The 17,081-nt window shown below is 45.7% G+C and overlaps 1 protein-coding gene across 5 annotated transcripts in view; it reads left to right on the plus strand.

The window, feature by feature from the left end:
* The first annotated feature begins 1,727 nt into the window (after nt 1-1,727).
* Nucleotides 1,728-17,081, plus strand: part of TPST1 (tyrosylprotein sulfotransferase 1) — a 118,655-nt gene continuing 103,301 nt past the window's right edge. For 3 of the 5 annotated variants that reach the window (XM_027862291.1, XM_027862285.1, XM_027862290.1), the window contains exons 1-2: nt 1,766-1,795; nt 6,573-6,615. The gene's annotated coding sequence lies outside the window, so the exon portion shown is untranslated. Of the gene's footprint in view, nt 1,796-6,572; nt 6,616-17,081 lie in introns of those variants that run through there. The other 2 variants (XM_027862286.1, XM_027862287.1) reach the window with 2 other exon arrangements.

Here is a 17,081-nt window from a genome sequence, read left to right on the forward strand (position 1 = left end):
GTAAAATGAGAAGTTTCATGAGGCAGTGGGTTCTTAACATTTTTGTGTCATGGACCCCTTTGGCAATCTGCCAAAGCCTAAGGGCCATTTTCAGATGAATGGTTTTTTTTTTTTACATAATTGAAGGAAATGCTACCTTTCAGTTAGAGGTTAGTGAAAATAAGTATGTACTTTTTTCCCTCATCCAAATTGACAGACCCTCTGAAATCTATCCATGGACCCAGGGGTATCCTGGAATCAGCTTAAAATGCATTGATACCTTGGATCAATCAGCAAGGCCATTAGTCAGAGCTTGATTTATTGTTTTGTTGATTGTCTAGACTTAAGAAAATGGAGGAAATGTTAATGATGCATTTTAAACGCAAAAAATGCATTCAGAATATGATTTTTTTTAGAGAGTTGTTAAACATTAGCAGCCCCCCACATCCCCCAACGTGGATCCCTTCGGGGAGGAGGGTGGGGTCTCTGGGCCATAGGCTGAGAAGCCTTGTATTAGATCGATTCTGAGGTCCCTTCATCTTGAAATGTATAATCCTGTGATTCCAAGTCACTTGGCTTTGCCCAGTTTTCCTTTGCTTATTAGTAAAATGAAGGGTTTGAACTAAATGAATTTTGAGGTCCCCTCTGTCTCAATTCTAACTCCTTCCCTCTGCGGATTGTCTCCAATTTCTCCAGTCTATATCTATCTTGTTTGCATGTTGTCTCTTCCGTTAGACTGTGAGCTACTTGAGAGCAGGGATCGTCTTTTGTCTTTTTTTTTTTTTTTGGTATAGCAGTGCTTATTAGCACAAAGCTTAACATTTACTAACTGGAAATCTACGATTCTATGAATTTAAGTTACTTAACCTCCCTGGGCCTCGGTTTCCTTATCTGTAAAATGGATTCAATTTAATCAATATTTATTAAGCACTTACTATGTGCCAGGCACTGTGCTAAGGGCTGGGAAGACAAATAAGAAAAAGAAAGACAGTGGCTGCCCTCACAGAGCTTACAATCTTACGGGGCTACGGCACACAAAAGGAAGCTGAAACGTATAGGATGGGTGGGTCGGGGCTCCAGGGAATACCTGGGGTTGGACTAGATGGATTTTGAGGTCCCTTCCATCTCTACATTTATGATCTTATGATTCTAAGTAAATTTGCCTCCTTTGGTCTCAGTTTCCCTCTCTGTAAAAGGCCACGGTTGGTCACTAAAGGGTTCCTGGGGCCCCTTTATGCTCTACAGCTATGCTCCTAAGATCTCTAAGCCATGACTATCGGATTTAAGACAGGGGTCCCGGGGAAGAGCATCCCAAGGGGACAGGACCCGACCCCCGGAGCAGCTGGGCTCAGCCCCTCCCCCCAGCCGCATCACTCAGCATCTCTTCATCCCCCTCCCTCCTCCCGCCCCACTTGGTCCAGTTAGACTCTAGGCTGGGCCGGCTGCGGCCCCGCCCCCTCGGGCGGGCCAGCCAACCGGCGCCCGCGAATCAGCGCTGCCGAGACATTCCCCGGGGGGGGGGCGGGGGTGCGGCCAATCAGTGCGCGCCTGTGATTTCCATGGCAGCTGGGGCGGGAGGTAGAGGCGGCAGTGCGAGCTGCGGGCCGGAGTCGCTGCTGAGGCGGCGGCGAGCGCGGAAGGGGTCGTGCGAGCTGCGACGGCCGGGCCGGGCCGGGCCGGGCTGGGCTGGGCTGGGCCGGGCCGGCGGCGGCGGCGGCGGGCCGGGGGCCCTGAGCGCGGCGGCGGCTGCGGACAAGCGGCGAGCGCACGATGCCGATGCCGGCGCCAGGGGGCGGCCGCTGCGCGTCCCGCCCAGGTGAGGGGGCAGCAGCCCGGGTCTGCCGGCTTCCCTGCACCCCGCCCCCAGCCTTGTTCTCATCCCCCGCCTCATCTGTGCTCCGGGGTCCCCCTGCCTCTCATCCCTGGCTCTGCGTCCCTGAACCCCGCCCCCAGTCTGGTTCTCCCCCCAGGTCATTGGTGCTTTGGGGTCCCCCTGCCCCCATTCCTGTCTCCATCTGTGTTCCTGCACCCCACTCCCAGCCTTGTGGTCATCCTCCTGCTCATCTGTGCTCCGGGGTCCCCCTGCCTCTCAACCTCATCCCTGTCTCTGCGTCCCTGAACCCTGCCCCGAGTCTGGTCCCCCCCCCGTTCATTGGTGCTTCGGGGTCCCCCTGCCCCTTGTCTCCATTCCTGTCTCCATCTGCGTTCTTGCACCCCGCCCCCAGCCTGATCCTCCTCCTTTATCTGTGCTCTGGGGTCCCCTGCCCCTCATCCCCATCCCTGTCCCCATGTGCGTTCCTGCACCCCGCCCCCAGCCTGATGCTCCTCCTTTATCTGTGCTCTGGGGTCCCCTGCCCCTCGTCCTCATCCCTGTCTCTGTTTGCGTCCCTGCACCCCACCCCCAGCCTGATCCTCCCCCCCAACCCGTTCATTGGTGCTTCGGGATCCCCCTGTCCCCATTCCTGTCTCCATGTGGGTTCCTGCACCCTACTCCCAGCCTTGTCCTCACCCCCTATCTGTGCTCTGGGGTTTCCCTGCCCCTCATCCCCATCCCTGTCCCCATCTGCGTCCCTGCACCCCGCCCCCAGCCTAGTTCTCCCCCAGTTCATTGGGGGTTCGGGGTCTCCCTGCCCCCTGTCCCCATCCCTGTCTGCATCCCTGAACCCCGTCCCAGCCTTGTCCTCAATCCCCATTTTTCTGTGCTCCGGGGTCCCCCTGCCCCTCATCCCCATCCCTGTCTCTGTCCCTGCACCCCAGCCTTCAGCCTTGTCCTGCGTATCTCCTCTTCTACCCCACTCATTTGTATTCCAGGATCCCTCTGGCCCTCATCCCTATGCCTATCTTATTTCTGCGTCCCTGCACCCCCGCCCCCAGGCTTGTCACTGTCTTCTCCTTTCCCTCTCTCTGTGCTCCGGGATTCCCCTGCCCCTCAACCCCATCCCTGCTTCTGCTTGTGCCACTGAACTTCAACCTTCAGCCCTTTCCTTCCCGTCTCCTCGCCACATTCGTCTGCACTCTGGGGTTCCCCTGCTCTCTTTCCCACCCCGGTCTCTGCTTCCATCCCTGCATCCCCCTTCGGCGTTGTCCTCCCTGTGTCCTCCGCTGCCCCACCCCCTGCTCTGTGCTCCGGAGTCTTCCTGCCCCTCATCCCAATCCCTAGCCCTGTTCCCTATTTCGTCCCCTCTCTGAGCCTGGGGCTCTCCCCGGTTTCAGACTCTGCTCAGGATTCCAGCCCCTCATACTTCTACTCTCCAAGTCTGAGCCATGTCTGCCCCTAAAGCTGCCTGAGCCTAAACCTCCCCCTCCAGTCATCCCCCTTGCCCCTCTCTCCTCCTCAGGAGCAACTTGTTCCTTATCCAGATGTAGGGATACATCCCTTATCCCCTAGCACCCCTGGTATATATGTCCCTCTCCCAATCTGCTCTTTGGCCTGCTCTGAGTTCACTCCTTCCTGAGGAGCCCCCCAGGTTCTTTCCCCCTCCCCCAGTAGACCTGTCTTACTCCACCGGGGCTTTTGTCTTTCATCCTGTCTAACCATCTGTGCTCCATGTTACCCTTCCTGGTTCTTCCCAGGTTCCCTGCATCTGCCCTCCCCCCTCCCCATCTCTGTCTGTATCCTAAATCCTCCAAACCAGGCTCTGTCTGGGAGGCTCCTCTACCCACCTCCAATCCTTGTACATGCCAGGAATATGCCTGTTATCCATTTCTCTTCCTTGTCTCTGTCCCTTGTCCCTCCTCCCTGCCTCTATATCTAGCCCCTTATCACTTTCCTTCTTCCTTCCATCCTGGTCTGTGCCCTGCATCCTCCCCCTTCCACTCCTGAACATGCCATATATGTCCTACTTCATCCTAGGCCCTGTCCTATACCCCTCTGGGCAGCCACAGGCTTTGTTCCAAGACTATCCTGTTCTGCGACCTATACCCCACTCCTTTCTCTCGATCTGTCCAAGATGCCCATGTTCCTTTTCTCGCAGCTCTGGCCCTCATTTCCATCTTGTGGGGCTAACTTCCCCCAGCTTATCTGTTCCCTGTACCCCGCTTTCCTGGCCTGTGCCTTGTGTCCCTCCCCTTTCACTCCTTTGCCCTGCCCGGTGTCCCTTTGCTCCCAAATCCCAGGCTCTTCCCCAGGTCACACCCCTCCCATACCAGCTTGTGCCTGACATCCCTTCTTCCCCATGATCTCTGGCTCAGTCCCTGTCCCCAGATCCTTTTCCCAACTCTCAGGTTTCTTTTCACGCTGTAGGTCCCGACCCCAATCTGTTTCTCCAACCTCCCTACTGTAATTATACCTCCTAACTATGCTCAGCATCGCTGCACCCCCTCGCCTCATAGCTGTGATCCCTTCTATTTCCTTCCCCCTCTAACCTCCATCCAAGGCTCTCTCTCATACCCTCACTCCTCTCTTCCACCCCATCCTGCTCCATGGCCTATAACCCTTCTCCTCCAACTCAGGCTTCTCTTTCCTGTATATTTCTGTCCCTTGACACCTTTCTCATCCCAACCGTCATGACCTGCTCCTCCCTACTGTACTGCCTCTTGGTCTCCTTATACCCTGGGCTGGTCCTTATCTTCCCACCACTTGGTTTTTTAGCTCCCTCTCCAACCTAACCAGCCTAGTCACTGTTCCGTACTTCCAGCCCTCTATTCCTAGCTTTATCCCACATCCCATCCCACCCTTAGGCTTTGCCCTCCATCCTTCCTGTCCTGGCCTGGAGTTACGGTTATCTCTCTTCTTTCACGTATCCTGATCTCTGTCTCTTCCCTTCCCAGGTTCTGCTCCACATTCCCCCCTCCCCCACCTAGCATCCCTTTCCTTCCTTCTGCAGGCTGGCCTCGCTTCCCTTGTCCCTCTAATCCCTGCCCTCATCCTGGGATTGGCTTCCTGTCTCGACCCCATGATTCTAGTCTGTGCCCACCTTTCCTTTCTCTGGGCCTTGTCTAGCAGCCCCTCTTTTCCCTCTATCCCAGGGTCTGCCCTACATTCTCCTGGCTTCAGGGCTCTGTCTAGCATCTTCCCCATCCCAGGTGAAACCTGAATCTCAGTCCCCCGTATACATCGTTCCTCTTTCATCTTAACTTGTGCCCCAAATCCCATTCCTCTCCCCTCTGTTCTGTGTCCCCCACCTTATCTGTCATGACTGTGCTTCCAATCCTCCCCATCCCTTAGTCCTGCTTGCCTCTTGCTCCTTTCCCTCATTATATTGGGCACTCCACCCCCTTCATCCAGGAATATGCTCCTAATCATCTGTCCTGAGTTCTGCTTCCATTCCCCCCTCCCACTTTAAGCTCTTGCCTGCATCCCTCCCCCTCCCATCTTTGCTCCTCATTCCTGTGCAGGATACCTCCTCTCTTTCTTACCCTTGGCTCTTGTCTGATCTCTTTCCTTGCCCCTGAATCCTGCCCTTCTCCATACATCCTGGCTCTGCCCTAATCTCCCTCCCCTAGCCCAGAATAGAGGCATCATTTTCTGTTAATGGTCTCATATTCCTCTGTGGCCACCCCTTCTCCATCCCTTTAGCTTTCCCCTAAACAGGATTTTCTTATCTCCTGTGCTGATCTCCGTTATTCTAAGCCCAGAGGAGCTCTTCTCTTGTCCCTGTCTGCCTCTCCTTGGCTTTATTGTTGCTCTTCCTTCCTTTTTCCAGCTCTTTTCTTTCTTTGACGTTAAGGTTCCTTTTTCTTCCTACTAATCTTAGTTCTTCTCCTTAGATGTGCCTCTGATCTGCCCGTCCCATCACGTTTGCCCCTTCTGTCTGCACTTCCTTGCCTCCAGACTCCTTCCATTTTGCAGTCATGTCCTGGTTGGACTTGAGACATGAGTTTTCCTGTTTGCAGCCCAGCTTGGTGGTGGCTAAAACTGAACATTGAGTGTTTTAGTAAATGAACGACTCTGACCTAGACAGGAGGACTTGGGAGCCCTTGGTGGTGGCCAAAGGGTTAACTTTGCAGTTCACTGTCCGTGCTGTTGCCTTTGACCTTGCTCTCTGGACCCTTTCACGTTTGTTGATCTCCCAGTGGTTGCTGCTTTGGAACGGACCCATGCTTTCAGGAAAGCTGGTGTTGTAACCACCATGTATATTTCATTTGTCCAGAGTCTTCATTGCATCTTTGGGAAGAAAATTCCCATGAATCCTCCCTCACCCCTCAAACAAGCTGTCAAGTCAAGATACCACTAGGTGTACAAAGTACTCTTCAGGCATATTAGATAGACAGAAAGGAGAGCTGAAAACCCTACTCATCCCGCTGGGCCCCTGTTAAGTCAAGAGGCATCTTAACGTAATTGCCAAAAGCATTAGAGCTGTTTAAGGGTTGTAGTTTGGGGGTCCTGACGTCTCCTCCTCTAAGCCAATGGACAGAGTGACAAAAGAATAGTGTTTGCCACCCCCCACTTCTCCCTGCCCCTGGCATCCCCCACCTTTTCCTAGAAAGTGGGAAAGTGATTGGGTATTAGGTTAGTTAAAGTTGGTTGGAAAGGACCCAAACTAGATGGTCTGTAAGGTTGCTTTCCAGCTCCAGAATTCTAGAAGCTTAAGATTTATAGAGGGTGTATTAGCATTTAGTAAATATTGTAAAAACGTCTCTTGAATTCACAGCTCTGAAGGCTGACCAGCTGCTCCTTTCTGGGCTGCTTTGCAGGTCAGTATTCTTATTTGCACTGTCGTTCTTGTTTTTAAAACCTCCTTAAACTTTTTATGAAATGGCAAAGACTTTTTAAAAAATTAAGATTATTTGACACAGTCCAAGTGCTGACTGATTTAAGGTTAAGGCTGTGACAGTACCAGGGTTGGCTTTACTTGTTAAAAAATAAGTCGTTCTTTGATTTTAAACATTTGGGATTCGGTCTTGTTTCCTTTTGCCTTTAAAAAGAAGGAGCTCTTATGTTAGTTTGTTAGGATTAGGAATTTAAATATGGTGTTTGTGACCAGTTGAAAAGTTCATTGTAAAAAAAGACTTGGCAGACATTATAAACTAAGAGGTATGATGTAATTATTTCTTCTAAACCAGGAGATAAGTTGAAAAAATCATGCATGCAATATGAGCGAGGCAATAGAACTTCATTGATCTCACCAGAGAAGGGTGGTGGTGATTGAGGGACACTGGTTCCGAAATTCTATTATTCTTATCCCAGAGAATATCTGTAATTTCTCTTGTCATTGTCATTGATGTAAAAACTTCTTAGTCTCCCAGGGCTTTGATAGAAAAGATAGCTCCTGTGACGGTTCTCTTTCTTCCTGTCTGCCTTTTTCAACACGGTCTTGTAAGCTTTTTCTCCCTTCAGTGGAGAAAAGGTAACTATAAGCACCTCAGGATTTGGGGTGCCGGAAGAGTGCCAGATATTTGGTGTTGCCACTGTATGCATTTGATTTATTTTGTGGGTATTTATGAGCACCCGCTTTGTTCTTGGTACTTCACTAGGCACCGTGGGATGTGGGGGAAAGTATAAGACAGAATGGACCTCATAAGGAGTTTATAGTCTAGTTTGGGGAAGCGAATTTGACATGTGAAAAGTTCTTTTTATAATCAATCATGGTCATTAGACTTGGAGTCAAAAGATGTGGTCTTAAGTCTCAGTTTTGCCATTTGCTGTCTGTATGATCTTGGACAAGTCAACCTCTCAGTTTCAGTTTCCTGTGGAGTAGGTATAATAGTGCCTACTGCCCTTTCTACCTCCAAGAGCTGTCCTGAGAATCTAAGGCAACAGTGGATGTAGAAAGGCTTTCCAAACAGTAAAGTCTGTACAAATAGAAAGTATGATCATTTGTTTCAGTCAAGTCAAAATGATGTGTGTCAGATATGATTTTCCCACAGAAACAATTTTATAATAGGAAGTTATATTGCTATAAATTGTTATATTGCACCAAGGATTTGGTGCCCAGCTTTTTATAGGAATGATTGTCAGCAAACACTAGTAAACTCGTGTTTACTCGAGAATGCGTTATCTCCACACTTTCCGATTTCAGTCAACACACCATAATCCTTCTGGCATCCCAGGTTCATGACCTCAGCATTATCTCTGATGCTTCATTCTCACTTACCCCTTGTATCCAATCAGCGACCAAATCTTGTCCTTTCTACTTCCACGGCATCTCTTGTACTTGCCAGTCTTTTCCAGTCCCCCAGCTACCATCCTAGGTCAGACCTTTATCGTTTCTCACCTGGATTATTGCAGTAGCTTCCTAATTGGTTTTCCAGCCTTGGGTCTCTCCACTCTAATCCATCTTCTGCTCAGGGGCTAAAGTGATTTTCCTAATCATGTAGTTCTGACGTTTACTCCCCTACTCAATAGATTTAGATGGTTCCCTATTACCTTTAGGATGGAAAGAAATAGCATTTATTAAGCCCTTACGATGTGCCAAGCACTGTGCTGAGTGTGGAGGATAAAAATAGAAAGGCAAGATAGTCCCTACTCTTAAGGGGCTCACAATTTAACTGGGGAGATAACACATATAAGAAAGTTCAACTTCATGACATGGGAAGGCCAGAGGTCAAAGGTCCAGAGGTCAAAGCAACAGAGACAATGGCAAAGCTCCATGGGCCTTGGGGATCAATGGGCAGGGCAGATGGTTTCTGATCACTGATTGTTAAGAAAAGGGTAGTGAGCCCAAGGGTTAGAGTGGAGTGTGGCTCTGGGTCACTTCAGGCAGAAGTGGAGAAAAGTGGTTCAGCATCCAGCCAAGAGTGAGCATACCTGGGGGGAGCTAGGCAGTGCCATTTGGGATGGAGAAGGGAAAGGGTTCTCCAAGTCCTGTCAGGCACCTGTTGGTGGATGGGGCTGGCAGGGTCTCGAAGGGGAAGGAAGGTCCCTGGCTCCCGGTGGGGTCGGCTGCTCCAGGTGGTTAGCAAGGCAGCTCTTTGGCAGGATCAAACATAATCTTCTTTATTTGGCTTGTAAAGCCCTTTACAACCTGGCCCCAGCCTGCTTTTCCTGCTTAGTTATACATATTCCTCTTCTTACACTCTCCAGTAGTCAGATTGGCCTTTTTGAAACTTCCCCCACAAGACCCGTTATCTCCTATCTCCAGACTTTTGTGCTGGATGCTACCATTCCTGGAATATACTCCATCCTCACTTCTCCATCTTAGCATTCTATGTTTCCTTCCATAGTCAACTCAACCACCATCAAGCTTTTCTTGACCTCCCCTGACCACCAGCAACTAGTACCATCCTCCAGTTACCTGTAATGTGTATATATTTTGCATATTCTTACAGGTACGTGTTGTTTTCCCTCATTAGAAGATAAGCACCTTGAGGGATGGGACTTTCACTTTGTCTCCCCAACCCCTAGCATATTGTTTGACCCATTATAAATATTTAATAAATGCTTACTGAGTGAATGACCAACTGTTTCAGAAGCTATAAGGGATATGTCTACACACTGTACAAGATACTAGTTTCTATTGTGTGTCTAAATTAAACAGGGCAAAGCAGTAACCATTTATGTCACAATGTACTTAATATGATACAATATCTTCTAGCCAAAGGCCTTTTGTCATTTCTGCCTTAAGGGTATTATTTTTATTGTTATTATTGTAACAGAAGGCCAATCAGCACTTTCATCTGTTCAGAAAGATTTCTCTGAGGAGATTATGACAAGCATAATTAAAAAGACTTTGGGGAAAACTTAGGATTCCATTATCCGTGGTTAGAGTGTTGGACCTGGAGTCAGGAAGGCCTTAATTCATATCCTTCCTCAAACATTTACCAGCTGAGTGGCCCTGAGCCAGTCACTTAACATCTCAGCCTCAGTTTCCTCTTCTATAAAATGGGCATAATAATAGCTCACAGAGTTGTGCGAATCAAATGAGATAGCATTTGTAAAGTGCTTTATAAATTCATATAAATATTATCTATTATTATTTTTGGCTTTTTAAGAAACAGATCTAGGGATGCCTGGCTAGTTGTCTTCTTTCTTTTCCCTGAAGTAAGCACAGGCATTTAAGATGTAAGTTGTTGGTTTTCCTGCAATTTGAATTCTTGAAATTCTGTCTCAGAAACTCTGGTAACTTTACTTTTTAAAAATTAACTTATTTTTAATTTTCAACATTCATTTCCATAAGCTTTTGAGTTTTAAATTTTCTCCCTTTCCCTCTGCACCTTCTTCCGCAAGACAGCACGCAATCTGATATAGGTTTTTCATATACATTTCTTTTCTTTTTCTTTTTCTTTTCTTTTTTGTGAGGCAATCGGGGTTAAGTGACTTGCCCAGGGTCACACATCTAGTAAGTGTCATGTGTCTGAGACCGTATTTGAACTCAGGTCCTCCTGACTCCAAGGCCAAAGCTTCATCCACTGTGCCACCTAGCTGCCCCCATATACATTCCTATTAAACATATTTTCACATTAGTCATGTTGTAAACAAGAATTAGAACCAATAGGAGGAACCACAAGAAAGAAGAAACAAAACAGAAAAAAAGAAAAAATAGTATGCATCGATCTGCATTCAGACTCCACGGTTCTTTTTCTGGATGTGAACAGCATTTTCTGTCATGAGTCTTTTGGAATTGTCTTAGATCCTTGCATTGCTGAGAAGAGCTGAGTCTGTCAAAGTTAGTCATTGTACAATGTGGCTGTTGGTGTGTGCAATGTTCTCCTGGTTCTGCTCACTTCACTCAGCATTAGTCTATATAAATCTTTCCAGGTTTTTCTGAAGTCTGCCTGCTCATCATTTTTTTGTTTGTTTATTTGTTTGTTTTGCTAGGCAATGGGGTTAAATGACTTGCCCAGGGTCACACAGCTAGTAAGTATTACGTGTCTAAGACCAGATTTGAACTCAGGTCCTCCTGACTCCAGGGCCAGTGCTCTATCCACTGCGCCACCTAGCTGCCCCTTTAAGTTTCTTTGTTTTGTTTTTTTTTTTCTGCTAATCATTTCTTATAGCACAATAATATTCCATTACATTCATATACCACAACTTGTTCAGCCATTCCCCCATTGATGGGTTTCATCTCAATTTCCAATTCTTTGCCACCACAAAAAGAGCTGCTATAAATGTTTTTGTACATGTGGGTCCTTTTCCCATTTGTGTGATCTCTTTGGCATACAGCCCTAGAAGTGCCATTGCTGGGTCAAAGGATTTGCACATTTTTATAGCCCTTTGGGCATAGGCTGACTTTATTTTTGCTCTGGTCTTCTTCCTGCCGCATCAGTGCCTGAATTAATAGTAATTCACACTGAGATCCTCCATGTTGTTTCACCAAGTTAAGAAGCCTGAAGACTTTTGTTTGAATAGGACCAGACTTGGAGCACACACAGGGCTGAATCTTGTCATTACGATCATCACCATCAAAGATTTATTGAGGGCCTACTTTAATCCTAAAGCCGCCAGATGAGACGTCATCTTTCCTTCTCAGCGACAAATCCCGAGCAGTGATTTCTAACACTGGACTGAAACCATCATTCTGATTTTTCCTTCTATCAGTTATTTATAAGGATTGAATACGGGGCAAGAGAGCATAATGAAGGGAAGGGGAAAGGAAGGCAGCAGGAATCTATTAAGCACCTACTATGTGCCAGGCACTGTACTAAGTACTTCATAAATATTATCTTATTTGGTCTTCACAACAACCCTGGAAAGTAGGTGCTATTTTTATTCCCATTTTACAGTTAGGGAAACTGAGGCTGATTTAATAAGCCTGATTTAAACATAAAAACAAATAGTAACAACAAGAAACTAGATCAGAACGTATATATCTAAATAAGTGTCATTCCCTTTGAAGTGTTTACAACAGGAAGCTATACAGTTTTGGAACTTGGGCCTCTTTGGGGTATTGCCTTCAGGGTCCTAGGTGAGCATCTAGCCAAGGAATCAGTCTCCATATTCTGTAGTCACAGGACTCTCTCCTTCGGTCCATTGGATTTTCCTATCCCCCCCCTCCTGTGTCTCTCTCTTTTCCTATCCCCTCTGCATGGATACGCTCTACCCCTTCTATCCTCCCACTACCATAGTGGCTAGAGACCTTCTCCCGCACAACTCCAGGGCCCCTGACCAACACTGTGAAAGGTGTGGAGGTGAGAGCAGCAGTCCTCCATGATGGGGGGCAGCGTACTAGTTTGTCCCAAGTTTTGCTGGTTGTGTTGTCCATTGCTGGGAACCTCTGCTTGCAATCACACATAGTTGTTGACCGCCTTACTCTTTCTGCCAGTATTGTCACCTTAAATAAAAAGACTTCACTGTGAACAAAAAACTTTGAGAACCAAGAAATAGACTGAGGTTAGGCGTAGGAAGGGGGGAGACTTGAGAAGTAGACCAACTGGACTCAGAGATTGCTGTCAACTTTGCTTGTTTGTTTTCCGTCATATAGATGTGATCCATATGAATGGAAATAACTAGAAGTTGAGTGGGGCAAGTGGAAGAATAGCTCTATGATTAATTAAGTTCCATTTCACAAACATATATTAAGTACCTACTGTGTGCTAGGCAGCAGTGGTTCGGTGGTGTAGACAGAGAGCTGGCCTAAGAGTCAAAGTTCAAGGACCACCTCTGACACATGCTACCTGACCTCTCAGCGTCCCAGGGCAGAACTCAACAGAACAGGGGCTGATCTGTTTTGATAGAGGAAATTTTCTCTCTCGTAGTTCCTTATATCACTGAAATCACAGATTTTATTAAAAAATATATATGTATATGGCACTATGCTAGAGATACAAAGACAAAAGTGAAATGATTTCTGTGCTCAAAGAACTTACATTGTACTGGGAGATACAACACATACATGGATAAATATAAAGTATGTATGAGTTTGAAAGAGTGAGAGAATACCAATAACTGGAAGGGGGAAGGAAAGGCCCATTGTTGGAGGGGGCTCCTGAGCTGTGCTGGGGAGGAAGCTGGAGATAGGACAGGGTAGAGAAGAGAAGAGAGTAGAGATGTGGGAGAGCATTTCTGAAAGGGCCCAGAGCTCCAAGAGGGGGGATTCCTTGTACAAGGAATATCTAGCAGTTTGGGTAGAATGGAGTGTGCATGAAAACACCAAGTGGCGACCACGTTGTGGAGGGCTTTAAATGCCAGGCAGAGGATTTTATATTTCATTCTAGAGACAAGTGGGAGCCATTGATGATTTCTGTGACAAGGTCAAACGTGTGTTTTAGGAGTATCTGTTTGGCAGCTGTGTAGATGATTGGTTGGAGAGAGGAGAAATTAGGCAGTTAATAGATTATTACAGTAATCCAGGGGGCAGTGGATGAGGTTCTGCCCTAGAGTAAAGCTATGTGAGTAGAGAGAAATAGATGGATATGAGATGTTGTGGAAGAAGGCTTGACAGGGCTGGGAAAATCACTGGATATTAAGGTTGAGTGAGAGGTATGGTCAGGGTTGACCAGAGCTGTGAATCTGGATAACTGGGAGGTTGGTGGTACTATGAGACAGAAATATGGAAGAGGGATGGGTTTGGGAGAAAATACCTGTTCCATTTTGGCTATGTAGAGGACATCCAGTTGGATGTGGGTCTGGAGTTCAGGAGTGAGATTAGGTGCCAAATAGATTGCATGGAACATAGAATTATGGGAGTACAGAGGAGGGGGTGATCTGGAGCCTTGAACGATGTAAGACTTGAGTGAGTCCTAAGAGGGGAGATGGTATTCCAGTAAATTAGCAGTTTTGCAATTGAGTAGCAGATACTTGCAGAGAACTGTACTAGGTGCATATAGGGCATTAAAAGTAGGTGACTCAGACCTTTCTATTAACTCTCAAATATTCTATAAACTTGAAGGTACCAGAGAATAATTACAGAATAAAGTGTGTCAAATATATTGAATATTCTAAGTATAAGAACAGAAATACTGGAGGATGCAGACAAAAGTCCTGATTTGCATTGGGATAATGGGGGAAGGTGAACATTACCTGGTCTTCAGGCTTGCCGTAAAGTTAGAGGTAGGAGGGGGGAAAGAATGTATGTTCCAGGTGAAAGGATTGCTTTAACAAAAGCAGCTGGAATATATTAATATCTAATAATTATGAATATCATTGGGAGTAAGTAAAATGAATTTAAAGGTGGTAGATATGCAATATATCAATGCATGGTTATTGAATTGAGCTGAATATGGATTTTGAGTTTAAATTATGAAATTATAGTCATTTCAAACCTAATTGGAAAGGTGGGAAAAAACTTAACATCTCTGCTTACTTTATTCCCTGAACTTCCTGCATACAAATAAATGGTGCTGATATTTATATGCTTTTTGTAAGTCCCTGGAAAATTAGCCCTGATGGGATTAATTGAAAATGGAATCTAGAGTTAGTCTTAAAAGGTATTATATGTAGACATCTTAGTGTTTATTATAGTTTAGTTGTTTCAGTCGTGTTCAACTCTCCATGTCCCCATTTGGGGTTTTCTTGGCAAAGATACTGGAGTGATTTGCCATTTCCTTCTCCAGTCTCAGTGTTTAGGGGGGCATTAAATCTACTGCATTTATTTATTTACCTTAATCCAAATGTGTTATCCCCAATAATTGTGGTTGTGATGATAACTGACATTTCTATAATGCTTCAAGGTTTACAAAGCACTTCTCATTCGTTGTTTCGTTTGAGCCCAATTATTGTTGGCGGGAGGTGCTAACGGTATTATCATTCTCATCTATGGATGAGGATGTTGAGGCGCATGGAGATTAAGTGAATTGGCCATGGCCATTCAGCCAAAATGGGGCATTTTTGAAAGGGAAAAAAGATGTAAATGCGTGGGAAGATTGTTGTTTAGTCATTTTAAATCCTGTCCACCTCTTTGTGATCCTTTTTTTGGGATTTTCTTGGCAAAGATATTGGAGTGGTTTGCCATTTCTTTCTTCAGCTCATTTGACAGATGAGAAAACTGAAGCAAACAGGGTTAAATGACTTGCCCAGCAGCTAAGTATCCGAGGCCAGATTTGAACTCAGGAAGATGAGTCTTCCTGACTTTCAGGGCCGGTGCTCTATCCACTGAGCCACTTAGCTGCCCCAGGGAAAATAATTATACACAATTACTGTATGCCTTTTTTTTCCCCAACTGCATTTTGAAAACATTTGTTTCAATTAAAACATAGATGTTTTATTCATTTCATCATTTTCTCTCTGTCTTTATTGCTTTATTACTCCCATTTTCGTTCTTTTGCTAACAACATGATATTGGACTCTAATTTGGTACAAGCCAACTTTTGAAGGAAAATGTTATTTGGACCAAAATAGTGAAAGACTCTGACTTAGGTGTCGTTTGCTTTTCACCCCACCCTCCAAGTCATTGACTGGTCGTATGAAAACAATATCAGGTGAAAGACAATATTTCTATAGAACTGGGAGTCCCTGGGTTCCCAAATCCATTATTCAGGTGCAGAGCTGCTCCGTTGAGATCCAAACCTACCCACGATTCCTGAGCATCAGCAGCAGAGTTGTGAGAACTGGAGAGAAGCACAATCTGCTTCCTGTTTTAGTAGTGGCTGAGAAGGAAGCTAAGGAAAGAATTGGTTACTTGGGCATTTCAGCATCTTAGTGAAGTGACGAGCTCTTTTGGCACCAGGAACACAGTGCTGTGGGAATCTAGTGGCTTGGCCAAAGCTGCTTGGAGCTGGGCAGTGGGTTAGGGTCTGCTTTGCTGGGAATGTGACTGACCCTGAAGAAGGAGACAATCACTAGAGGGTTATGATGGAGGAAGAACAAGGACCAAAGAAGATGTGGTTTGTATTTTGGGTATTCCTGAGAATCAAACTCATTTGTTATAACCCTGACATTTAGAGACAAGGATAGCATTCATGTAACAGAAAACTCTAGACTCTGTGTGTCTGTGGGTGTGTGTGTGAGAGAGAGAGAGAAAGAGAGAGAGAGCAAGCACCCAAGCTGGTCAGTCAACAAATAATTATTAAATACGTGCTAGATGTTTAACATTATTAGGCACTTCTAGGGTATATGTAGGGGGAATAGAGAAATGTAAGAGATGACCCTCCAAAAAGTTACAATCTAGGTACTTGTAGATACAGTGAATTTGAAGCACTTATTGTCACTTGGCTGGCAATTAATCAAAGACTGCTTTTAAGTCAACACATATTTATAGTTTAAGGCATCTTGCCTTAAACTATAAGGGTAACTGATTTCCTCTGAGGTTACAAAGGCTAAAATGAAACAGCTCCTGCTCTCAAGGAGCTTACATTCTAGCCAGGTAACTATAATGCAAAGTAGGGTTATTATGGGCACAAGGAGAGATCTTTGAAGTACTCCAGGAAAATTTGGGGAAGGATACTCATCTGGAGGAAATAAGAAAGGTTTCACAGAAGAGTTCTGCCACTGTGTCACCTTGGACAAATTACTTAACTCTCTGGGCCTCATCTGGAGGATCATTTTCTGTCTTGTTCCATGTTTGTGCGTGTGTCCCAGGTCTCAATTCTATACCTCTTCATCCCTCTCTCCATATTCTCTCTATTGGGGTGTTCATCAGATGCCATGGACTCAACTATAATCTCGATGCAGATGACAACTAAATCTACAGAATCAGACTTTGACCCTTCAGCTTAAGTCCCACATCTCCAACTTCCTGCTTAACATCTCCCCCAGAGGTCCCATAGACACATCAAACTCAAAGGGTCCAAAGCAGAACACATTATCTTTCTCCCTAACTTCCATATTTCTTTTAAAAAATACATCTTTATTTTTTGCGGGTATTTTTTGTATCACCAACATTTCTCCCAGTGTCCTTTTCCTTTCCCCTCCCAGATAATTAATAATTTTTTTAAAAAAGAGAAAAAAGGTTGATTAACACATTGAAAATATCCAAAAATACATGCCGTGTATCATAGTGGACTTCCAGCCTCTGCAAAGGAGTGGCCTGGGGATGTCTTCTCCTATCTCTTCCCTGAAGCCATGCCTGTTCTTTGTTAAATTCGCAGCATTCACTGTTAATTCTTTTGTGTTTGTTGTTTCTATCTACAAGGTTGTGGTCATTGTGTATGTTGGGTTTTTTTGGCTCTGCTTATTCTGTTTTGCTTCTTGTGACTGATCATGCGGGTCTTTTCATGCTTCTCTGTATTTGTATTTGTCATTTCTTGTTTTTGTTTTTTATTTTTATTTTTTAGGCAATTGGGGTTAAGTGACTTGCCTGGGGTCACACAGCTAGTAAGTGTCAAGTGTTTGGTCTGAGGCCGGA

Source organism: Vombatus ursinus, unplaced genomic scaffold (assembly GCF_900497805.2).
Source record: "Vombatus ursinus unplaced genomic scaffold, bare-nosed wombat genome assembly UNPS02014768.1, whole genome shotgun sequence".
In the NCBI taxonomy this organism is placed as follows: Eukaryota; Metazoa; Chordata; class Mammalia; order Diprotodontia; family Vombatidae; genus Vombatus; species Vombatus ursinus.